This window comes from Sus scrofa, chromosome 9, assembly GCF_054392235.1.
Source record: "Sus scrofa isolate SSC_HxYL_T2T_F1_AM1 chromosome 9, Sscrofa_HxYL_maternal_Yorkshire_Landrace_v2.0, whole genome shotgun sequence".
In the NCBI taxonomy this organism is placed as follows: domain Eukaryota; kingdom Metazoa; phylum Chordata; class Mammalia; order Artiodactyla; family Suidae; genus Sus; species Sus scrofa.
In genome coordinates, this window is record NC_139391.1 from 69835059 (window position 1) to 69846482 (window position 11424).

General features: G+C 41.3%; 1 protein-coding gene and 2 non-coding genes across 5 annotated transcripts in view; 2 read left to right on the top strand and 1 right to left on the bottom strand.

The window, feature by feature from the left end:
• On the top strand, positions 1–73 carry TRNAK-UUU (transfer RNA lysine (anticodon UUU)). Its single transcript has one exon. It is a non-coding gene; the product is annotated as a tRNA-Lys (tRNA).
• Positions 74–370: 297 nt separating this feature from the next.
• TRNAK-UUU (transfer RNA lysine (anticodon UUU)) lies at positions 371–443 on the bottom strand. Its single transcript has one exon. It is a non-coding gene; the product is annotated as a tRNA-Lys (tRNA).
• Positions 444–11312: 10869 nt separating this feature from the next.
• The window catches only part of MDM4 (MDM4 regulator of p53), a 44218-nt gene continuing 44106 nt past the window's right edge, over positions 11313–11424 (top strand). For 2 of the 3 annotated variants that reach the window (XM_013989569.3, XM_084976839.1), the window contains exon 1: positions 11313–11420. The gene's annotated coding sequence lies outside the window, so the exon portion shown is untranslated. The remainder of the gene's footprint in view (positions 11421–11424) is intronic. The other variant, XM_084976836.1, reaches the window with a different exon arrangement.

The window sequence follows — 11424 nt, forward strand, 5'->3', positions numbered from 1 at the left end:
GCCCGGATAGCTCAGTCGGTAGAGCATCAGACTTTTAATCTGAGGGTCCAGGGTTCAAGTCCCTGTTCGGGCGGTTGGTTGTTTTCCATCCCTTCCTTACGTTGCTACACGGAGTATAGGAAATGCCATTGCTACCCGGCTCTTCTACCTTGAATCCAAATCCTTTCATTTTTCACTGATTTCAGAATATGTGAGATAAACATATTCGCTGGGGAGAAAAAATGTGGCTTGCAAAATCACTCGATTAATCACTCAATTTCTTGGCGAGTACGGAGGTATTGCATGGTGGTTTCCCAATGGGAAAGATTTTTTTTTTCTTCAGATTTCTAGTAATTGGGAAAGAAAAGCGAAAATGATCCGTAAATTACAGCGCCCGAACAGGGACTTGAACCCTGGACCCTCAGATTAAAAGTCTGATGCTCTACCGACTGAGCTATCCGGGCTCCCACGAAAAAACGCCTTTGCTACAGTACCTTACATAAGAATGAGGAACTTTGTGTAATCGATTCCTTCCGCCAGCATTTTGTGAAACTCTTTTAAATCCAAGAAAGCTCTCAATTCATGCACCAAGAAAAACAGAAGACCTAAATCATGCACCTTTGACCAGCCTTTCCAGCTAATTCAAATTGTGAGACATATACCAATGTCATTAGCAGGTAGACTTCTTTGATTTGTAATCTCTCTAACCGGTCCAGGATTAAGAGAACAGCGAGGTTTTCCCCTTTTGAAGTATAATAATAGACCTATTATACTATAGATAATAGAGTGGGTATCAGTTCTAAAACCAATCCGACAATAACAGCAAAAAGTGAGTCTCTAAGAGAGAATGCAGATATGCCGTTCTGAAGCTTTTGGGTTTGACTGTGTGTTGGAGAAAGTTGGAGAAAGGACCCTGCAGAGGGATAGTGAAATTTTCCGGTAGGTCTCTTAAAGGAGTCCAAGTAATTTTACGTGAGGCAAACCCTGGAGTAGGTCACCAGCAACGATCTTGGAGGCAGAAATCCTATTAAGACAGAGAAGAAAGCTGAACAAGCCCGCAGAGAGACATTTTATTGATCTTGGCATCGGAGGTGCGTCTACTCCGCGGCGATCGATAATCTGAGCACTGCCCCCTGGTGGCGGGGAGAAACACCCACGGTGGGTTTAGAGTGGGACCTTAAAGGGTTTTCCTTAGCTGACAGAGCTTTCCCTTAATTTCATCTATTTAATTTCAACTGCTTTAGGAGTGATTGCTCTGATCCAGCAATTCCACTTTCAGGAATTTGTCCTAAAGAAATAATTAGGCATGTAAAAAAGACCTTATTACAGGAGAGAAAATCATGGCATTTTATTTGCAATTTTTTTCATTTTTTATAGTTTTATTGAAGTATAGTTGATTTAGAAGGCTGGGATAATTTCTGCTGTACAACAAAGTAACTCAGTTATACATATACACACATCCATTCATTTTCAGATTCTTTTACCATCTAGATTATCACAGAATATTGGGTAGAGTTCCCTGTGGGGAAAAAATTGTAATGACATAAATGGCTATAAATATTATAGTACAGCCCTAATAAGGAATGTTGTGCAGCCATTAACGATTATGTTATAAAACACAATTTGGGAAAAATTGTAATATTTGTTAAGTTTGGAAACATTTCAAATCAAACTTAACCAACAAGGATATTGTATAGCTCAGGAAATTAGAGCAATTACATTGTAATAACTTTAAACAGAATATAATCTGTAAAAAACTGAATCGTTATACTGAGCATCTGAAATTAATATGATATTGTATATCAACTATATTTCAATAAAAAATTTTAGGAGTTCCCGTCATGGCGCAGTGGTTAACGAATCCAACTAGGAACCATGAGGTTGCGGGTTTGACCCCTGGCCTTGCTCAGTGGGTTAAGGATCTGGCGTTGCCGTGAGCTGTGGTGTAGGTTGCAGACGCGGTTCTGATCCCTGATTGCTGTGGCTGTGGTGTAGGCTGGCTGCTAGAGCTCTGATTCAACCCCTAGCCTGGGAACATCTATATGCTGTAGGAGCACCCCAATAAATGGCAAAAAGACAAAAAAAAAAAAAAAAAGAAAAAGAAAAAGAAAAAATTTAAAGAATGCATATATGTACCTTGAAAACCTGAAAGGATAAATGCTCTACGTAAATAAAGCCTGAGTTCTGAAGCTAGGTACCCGTTTTTTATACCTTACTCATATGGCATGATCTTGAATAAGCTACTTCTCTGTCTCAGGACAATAAAATGTTTGGAAGAATTAAATAAGATACATTAAGTATATCATTTAGAATAGTGTCTGATATGTCATAAGCATTCATGAAGTCACATAAAGACTTTACAGCAAATTTGTAACAAGATCAGACTCTATGGGTTCTGCTCTGTCACTCTCTGACACTATCCACCCTTTGACAAATGCTTAACATATATTTAAAAATTAATTTTTATTGGGAGTTCCTGTCGTGGCTCAGTGGTTAACACATCTGACTAGGAACCACGAGGTTGCGGGTTCAATCCCTGGCCTTGCTCAGTGGATTAAGGATCCGGTGTTGCCTTGAGCTGTGGTGTAGGTCGCAGACGCAGCTTGGATCCCACGTTGCTGTGGCTCTGGTGTAGGCTAGCAGCTACAGCTCTGATTAGACCCCTAGCTTGGGACCCTCCATATGCCGCGAGAGTGGGCCTAGAGAAGACACAAAGACAAAAAACAACAAGAAAAATTAATTTTTATTGAGATACAACTGATATATAACATTAGTTTCAGGTGCACAACATGACTCAATATATTGCAAAATGTTCACACAGTGAGTCTAGTTAACAGCTGCCACCACACATTGTTACAAAATTTTTTTTCCTGCAATAGAACATTCAATGTCTACTCTCTCAGTAATACAAATACATAGTACAGTATTATTAAGCACATATAGTCATGCTGTATATAAGGCTTACCATATTTTTTTAAAATTGAAGTATAGCAGATTTGCAATATTTGTGGTAGTTTCTGATGTATAGCAAGTGATTTAGTTATGCATATATATGTATATATATTCTTCTTCATATTCTTTTTCATAAGGTTTATTACAGGATATTGAATATAGTGTCCTGTGTTGTGCAGTAGGACCTTGTTGTTTATCTTTTTTACATGTAGTAGTTTGTATCTGCTAATCTCAAACTCCTAATTTATCCCTTCCTTCCTGCCTTCCTCTTTGGTAACCATAAGGTTGTTTTTTATGTCTGGGAGTCTGTTTCTGTTTTGTAAGTTCATTTGTGTCATATGTTAGACTTCATACATAAATGATATCATATGATATTTGTCTTTCTCTTTCACTCACACTTCACTCAGTGTGACAATCCCTAGGTCCATACATATCACTGCAAATGACATTATTTCATTCTTTTTTATGGCTGAGTAACATTCCATTGTGCATATCTATGCCACATCTTCTTCATCTGTTCCTTGGTCTATGGACATAGAGGTTGCTTCCATGTCTTGGTTATTGTAAACTGTTATGAAAACTGGGATGCATGTATCTCTCCTCTCCCCCTTTATTTGTTTTTTGTTGTTGTTGGTTTGTTTTTTCCCTTTTTTTGGCCATGCCTGTGGCATGGGGAAGTTCGAGGGCTAGGGAGGAAAACCTGTGCCACAGCAGTGACCTGAACCACACCAGTGACAATGCCAGATCCTTAACGATTAGGCCACCAGGGAACTCTGGGATGCATCTTTTCAAATTAGAGTTTTGTCTGGATAGATGCCCTGGAGTGGGATTGCTGGATCATAAGGTAACTCAATTTTTAGTTTGGTTTTTTTTTTTTTTTAAGGAATCTCTATACTGTTTTCCATAGTGGCTGCACCAACTTACATCCCACCATCAGGGTAGGATAGTTCTCTATTTTCCACACCCTCTCCATTTATTATTTGTAGACTTTTTACTGATGGCCATTCTGACCAGTGCGAGGTGGTATCTCATTATAGGTTTGATTTGTACTTCTCTATTAGCGAAGTCAAGCATTTTTTTCATCTTCCTATTGGCCATCTGTCTGTCTTCTTTGAAGAAATGTCTATTTAGGTCTTCTGACCATTTTTGGATTGTTTTTTGTTTGTTTGTTTTTTGTTTGGTTATTGAGTTGTATAAGGTGTTTGTATACTTTGGAAATTAAGCCCCTGTTGCTTGCATCATTTGCAAAGATTTTCTCCCATTCCATAGGTTGTCTTTTTGTTTATGGTTTCCTTTGCTGTGCAAAACATAAGTTTTCTTAAGTCCCATTTGTTTATTTTTGCCTTTATTTCTATTGCCTTGGGAGACAGACCTAAGAAAAATGCTGCTCCGATTTATGGCTTTGCATATATTTGACTGGAGTGGAGGGAGAAGTAGAGGATTTGGAAAGCTGACAATATTGAGTTAATTTGGCCAAAAAAGAACTTTATCCCCTAAGCAATGGGGAACTATTAAAATTTTGGTCATTAGTGTTCCAATTTCTCACTCAAAGGAACAAACATTAGACGGGTTCTATTCATGTTACATTAAAACAATAGCAAGGACTACTATATTAAGTATTCTTTCTGAGAATCGCATCACCGGAGCTGATCAATCACACAAAGCTAATGGTAGAATGGTTTCTAAAACTGGCTGTGTGCAGGCAGGATGCTGAGTCATCATAAGAGGAATATTAGACTGTCTTTTTTTTTTTTTGCTTTTTGCTTTTATAGGGGCCACCCCTGTGGCACATGGAAGTTCCTAGGCTAGGGGTCGAATCAGAGATACAGCTGCTGGCCTACACCACAGCCACAGCAACACCAGATCCAAGCCACACCTGCAACCTACACCACAGCTCACGGCAAGGCTGGATCTTTAACCCACTGAGAGAGGCCAGGGATCAAACCCACATCCCCATGGACACTAGTAGGATTTGATTCCACTAAACCACAACGGGAATGCCTAGACTGTCTTTTCTTTGTTCGAAACTCTGTGATTCTTCCCTGCTACTTACAGAATAACACATAGAAGTTTTTATAGTAGCGTTCAAAATACTCCACAGTTTGGCCCTAGCCTACTTTGCTAGCATTCCTAAAACTTAAAAAAAAAAAAAAAAAAAAAAAAAAGAACAGATTTAAATTAAAAAAATAAAAAGGAGCAGGTGAAATTAATTGTAATAACATATTTTATTCAACGCAATATATCCAAAATACTATTATTTTGACATGTAATCAATACAAAACATTAATTTTTTTGTCTTTTTTTTAGGGCCACACCAGCAGCCTATGGAGGTTCCCAGGCTACGGATCTAACTGGAGCTACAGCTGCTGGCCTACACCAGAGCCACAGCAATGCAGGACCCGAGCTGCCTCTGCAATCTACACCGCAGCTCACGGCAATGCCGGGTCTTGACCCTCTGAGCGAGGCCAGGGATCGAACCACAACCTCATGGTTCCTAGTCAGATTCGTTTCTGCTGTGCCACACGGGAACTCCCCAAAACATTATTAATGATATATTTTATGTTTTTTTTTCTTACTACGTCTTTGAAATTTGGTGTGCATTTTACACTTACAGCACATCTCCATTTGGACTTGCCACATTTCAAACCACACGAGGCTGGTGGCTATTATACTGAATGGTGTAATTTAATACAACGCCAATCTTCTACACAGTAATCAACACTTCAATCAAAGTGGACTTTTCTTGGTTTTCAGACAGTCTTCTAATTCCTCATCCCTCTCCTTTTTTTTTTTTTTTTTTTTTTTTTTTTTTTTTTGATCTTTTTACCTTTTCTAGGGCTGCTCCCTCGGCATATGGAGTTCCCAGGCTAGGGGTCTAATCGGAGCTGTAGCTACTGGTCTACACCAGAGCCACAGCAACTCGGGATCCGACCACGTCTGCAACCTACACCACAGCTCACGGCAACGCTGGATCGTTAACCCACTGAGTAAGGGTAGGGACCGAACCTGCAACCTCATGGTTCCTAGTCGGATTCGTTAACCACTGAACCACGACAGGAACTCCCCCTCTCCTCATTATTAATGCTATGTTTCTTCACAGGACTTCTCCCATCTCTGCCTCTTGAAATCCTACTCATTCTTAGAGCCCCCCGTCCCAAACCCTCAACAATTATGTTAAATAGGAAGGAAAGATTAATTCAAGAGCCTATAAACTCAGTTTATAGATTCAATAATAGAGCCATACATTTGTTATTCAAATTGAAAAAATAAAATTGGAACTCTATGTACAGAAATTAATTCTAAACAAGTTTTAAATGCCAAAAACAAGTCTTTAGAACCTTCAGAAGAAAATATGCAAGAGTGTCTTTATGACTCATAGACAAGAAGGAAACCCCTTAAATAGTAACAATACAAAAGTAAATCATAAAGGAAATAATTAATAAGTTGACTTCATTAAAAAAACCCTGTTTATCAAAGGACAACATTCAAAAAGTAAAAACAAGCTATAGATTTGAAGATATTATTTGTAATATTAATAATCAATAAAGATTACTACCCAGATTATATAGAGAACTCCTATAAATCGATAAGAAAATGACAAACTAATAGAAAAATGGGCAAAATATATGGGAAAATCATAGATGAACAATAATCCATAAATATGAAAAAATGCTCAGTCTTGCTTAATCATGGACATATAAATCAAACCACCCCAAGAAACCATTTCTCATCTTTTTTTTTTTTTTTCTAGGGCCGCTCCCACGGCACATGGAGATTCCCAGGCTAGGGGTCTAATCGGAGCCATAGCCACCAGCCTACACCAGAGACACAGCAACACGGGATCCGAGCCTTGTCTGCAACCTACACCACAGCTCAGGGCAACGCTGGATCCTCGACCCACTGAGCAAGGCCAGGGATCGAACCCGCAACCTCATGGTTCCTAGTTGGATTCGTCAACCACTGTGCCACGACGGGAACTCCTCACATCTATTTTTTTAAAAAGTAATCTGGGGAGTTCCCATTGTAGTTCAGCAGGTTTTGAACCCATCTAGTATCCATAAGGATGCAGGTTCGGTCCTTGGCCTTGCTCAGTGGGTTAAGGATCCGGCATTGCTGTGAGCTGTGGTGTAGGTTACAGGCACGGCTTACATCCCGAGTTGCTGTTCCTGTGGCTGTGATGCAGGCTGGCAGCTGCAGCTCCAATATGACCCCTAGCCTGGGAACTTCCATATTCCATGGGTGCGCCCTCCCCTCACCAAAAAAAAAAAATTGGCAAAACTGTGAAGCAACAATTCTTATGCACTCCTATCGTGAGTGTATACATCTACAATCACTTTGGAAAGCACTTTATCATATAATAGAGTTGACAGTGTGCATGTGATGCAATAATTCTCCCTAAAGTATACAAGGAGACAAGTACAAGGCTGTTAAGGAGTTACCTTGTGGTCAGCAGGTTAAAGATATGGCATTGTCACTGCTGTGGCCCTGGTTACTGCTGTGGTGTAGGTTCGATCCCTGGCCTAGGAACTTCTGCAAGCTGAAGGCACAGCCCAAAAAAACCAAAAACCAAAAACCAAACCAAAACAAAAAAAGGCTGCTGCTAATAGCAGCATTGTTTGTAGAGCAAGCAATTGTGGTGCATTCATTACTGTAGTGAGCTGAATTGTATCTCCCTCAAAATTCATATGTTGAAGTTCTAAGCCCCAGGACCTCAGAATGTGACTCTATTTGCTAAGAGGCCTTTAAAGAGGTGATTATTAAGGGAAAATGAGGTCATATAGGTGGGCCTTAAACCAATATAGCTGATGTCCTTATAAGAAAAGGAGATTGGGACATAAACTATGTACATAGACAGAGCAGCAAACTTGAAGACAATTAAAAAAATTTTTTAGGGCGTTCCCATTGCTGTGAGCTGTGTTATAGGTCTCAGACAATTAAAAAAATTTTTTAGGGCGTTCCCATTGCTGTGAGCTGTGTTATAGGTCTCAGACAAAGCTCAGGGATCCCGCGTTGCTGTGGCTGTAGCACAGGCTGGCAGCTGCAGCTCCTATCCAACTCCTAGTCTGGGAACTTCCATATGCCGCAGATGCAGCCATAAAAAAACAATGCTGCGGGATCCGAGTCACATCTGCGACCTACACCATGGCAACGCTGGATTCTTAAGCATCCTTAACTATGATGGGAACTCCCAAAGAAAAAAAAATTTTTTTGGGGAGTTCCCGTCGTGGCGCAGTGGTTAACGAATCCGACTAGGAACCGTGAGGTTGCGGGTTCGGTCCCTGCCCCTGCTCAGTGGGTTAACGATCCGGCGTTGCCGTGAGCTGTGGTGTAGGTTGCAGACATGGCTCGGATCCCGCGTTGCTGTGGCTCTGGCGTAGGCCGGTGGCAACAGCTCCGATTCGACCCCTAGCCTGGGAACCTCCATATGCCGCGGGAGCGGCCCAAAGAAATAGCAAAAAGACAAAAAAAAAAAAAAAAAAAAAAATTTTTAAGTGTGAAGTATTTGAAAAGAACACATAGGAGTTCCTGTCGTGGCGCAGTGGTTAATGAATCCAACTAGGAACGATGAGGTTGTCGGTTCAATCCCTGGCCTCGCTCAGTGGGTTAAGGATCCGGCGTTGCCGTGAACTGTGGTGTAGGTCGCAGAGGCAGCTCAGATCCCAAGTTGCTGTGGCTTGGGCATAGGCTGGCGGCTGCAGCTCTGATTATACCCCTAGCCTGGGAACCTCCATATGCCGCAGGAGTGGCCCTAGAAAAGGCAAAGATACAAAAAAAAAAAAAAAAAAGAATACATTCATACATAAATTCTAAAAGTCTAAAGAAATGCATGGCAGGGGTAAATAGCAAACTCAGGACAATGGTTCCCTCTGCAGTTAAAGGAGGGAGATGCCATAGGAGAAGGGACCATAGGAAACTTTTTGTGTAGGAAAAGTGCCAGGGAAAAGGGGGTATTTTTCATTACACTTTTTTGAATGTCTGAAGTAGTGTAGGAAAAGTGCCAGGGAAAAGGGGGTATTTTTCATTACACTTTTTTGAATGTCTGAAGTAGTTCTATGTAAGTTTTATGAAAAGCTATAGACCAGTAACATTGGCTTCTAATTGCTTGAGAGCTGCAATGGGCCTTAAGTCATCTGATTCAGCCATTTTACGTTTTATAGATTGGGAAACTGAAGACCTGTGGAACTTTCTGGTTTCTAGAATAGCTAGACTACACCCAGATTTCCTGTTTCTTTATTAAATAAGTGGTTTGCGAGCAGAGTTCTTAGAGAAGGAAGTCGTGATCACTGAGCTTGAGTTATGAGCTTGTTAAGCCCATTTCATTTTCTTTTTTGGCAAAATTACTTGACGGGTAGAAGAAATACCATAGTTATGGTTTATTTTCACTATACCATGTCATTTCTTGACGTTTTATGAATTCCTTGGGAAAGGCCAGAGAACTGTTGCCAGATATTGACCTCTATTAGTTGGGATCATTGATTTAAGAACAGCACTAGAAGAAGAATCATTTATCATGAATCCCAATCAACCATGAGGGGAAAAGCTCTATTCCAAATCATGCCCTATTACATATATTTATCAAGGCTTTAAATGATAAGATAGATGTGTTAATCAATAATTTGCAAAATGCAAAAGTGAAAGAGCTAATCTCTCTTTTTTTTTTTTTTTTTTTTTTGTCTTTTTTGCCATTTCTTGGGCTGCTCCCATGGCATATGGAGGTTCCCAGGCTAGGGGTCGAATCGGAGAGGTAGCTGCCAGCCTACGCCAGAGCCACAGCAACGCGGGATCCGAGCCGCGTCTGCGACTTACACCACAGCTCATGGCAATGCCTGGATCCTTAACCCACTGAGCAAGGGCAGGGATCGAACCCACAACCTCATGGTTCCTAGTCGGATTCGTTAACCACTGCGCCACGACGGTAATCTCTCTTGACTCACCAGGCAAGGCTAACTGCAGTGCATTATTTCACTGGCCACGTTCTCTTTACCAGCATGGTCCGACTCCTCCTCTAGACAGATTCCAGATTCCACTTGTATTAGAATCCTCTAGGGTGCTTGGCACACAGTAGCTGTTCAACAAATGTTTGTTGATCTTAAACTGAATTGCATGGCAGGATCATAATTCCACGGGTCCTGGAGAGCGGTAGGAAGGGACCTAAACCAACCAGATACCATTCAAAAGATACAAAACAAACTCCTATTTGGGAACGTCTTAAAAATTAAAATTAATTACAGAAAAAGAGAGGAGAAATAGTTGACAGTGGTTCACTTAAAAAAGCACTATTTTTGGGGGGGTGGTTGCTGACTTCAAGCTCTCTGGGAGCAACTGTGAAAAAAGGAATTAATGCTTCAGCTCATTTACAGAACTCTGGATCTCCCACCTAAGTCAGAGATAGAGTAAGGTGCAATGTGCAAATTAAGGGAGGTAATTGCCCCACTTTACTTTGCATTGGTTGTGTATCTGGTTCTGGGAGCCACATTTGAAATAGGACAAGCAGGTGCTTGTTCAGAAGGGTGGCAAGGGGGCTTGAAGCCACTGCAAGGGAATAGATCAAAGTTATGATGCGACTTTTAGCCTGCAGAAAAACCAAAGAGAGGGTTTGAGACGAGACATGGTAGCTGTCTGCAGAAAACCGCAATAGTACTTATATTGGAAAGAGTGAAGGCTTACTCTTCCCCAAAGTGCAGAACTGAAACCAGCAGAAATGGCAAAATATTTCAGCTCGGAAATTCCTCTAACATCTGAAATCATCCTAAAATAAACAAAATGACATATGGGGGGTTGGGGAAGGCGGTGCCATTTGGCACTGGCAGAGGTTGGAGACAGCCTGCCTGAGAGGTTTATTGAACGTATTGGGAGAGGTTAGGTTAGATGACCTCATTGTGCTTTGCACCTCTCTTTTAACATTTATCACGTACCTTCTAGTGATTCGTTTATATACTAGTCCTATCTTTCCCCGATTAGCGACAACACTGGGGAGCTGTTTCCTCCCTGCAGCCACCTCTGGGAAGGTGAATAACTTAACACTGAAGAATACAAAGTCTGGCATTTTTCTGAAGAGCTGAAAAGGTGGCCTCTGATTATGCTTCCGGCTTTCTCCGCTCCCAGTTTTTTTTAATTTTTAAAATTTCTCTTAAACTCCCACTATGTGTTTGGAAACAGGAAAAGCGCTTGCAACTTCCTCAATTGCTCTCTCTTGAAACCTCACAACTCTTTAACTGTCCAGGTCCTGAGGCTCTCTTTCCTCCGCCTGGGGATCTACTCTATGGTAGAGGTGGCCCAGCCTTCTAGCTCTCTAGCCCTCCAGTTGGTCCATCTATGGTTTCCGGAGGCCTCACCGGAAGCTCTTACGCGAGATGGGTTGGGAGGCCGGAAGTTGCGGCCTCATTACTTGCCTTTTCAAAATGCTGCCGAGGCCTTAGGGCCTGTGACTGGCGCCCCCTCCCCCACCTCGGACTCGGCGGGGGAGCAACTCATGGAGCAGCCGTAAGGTGT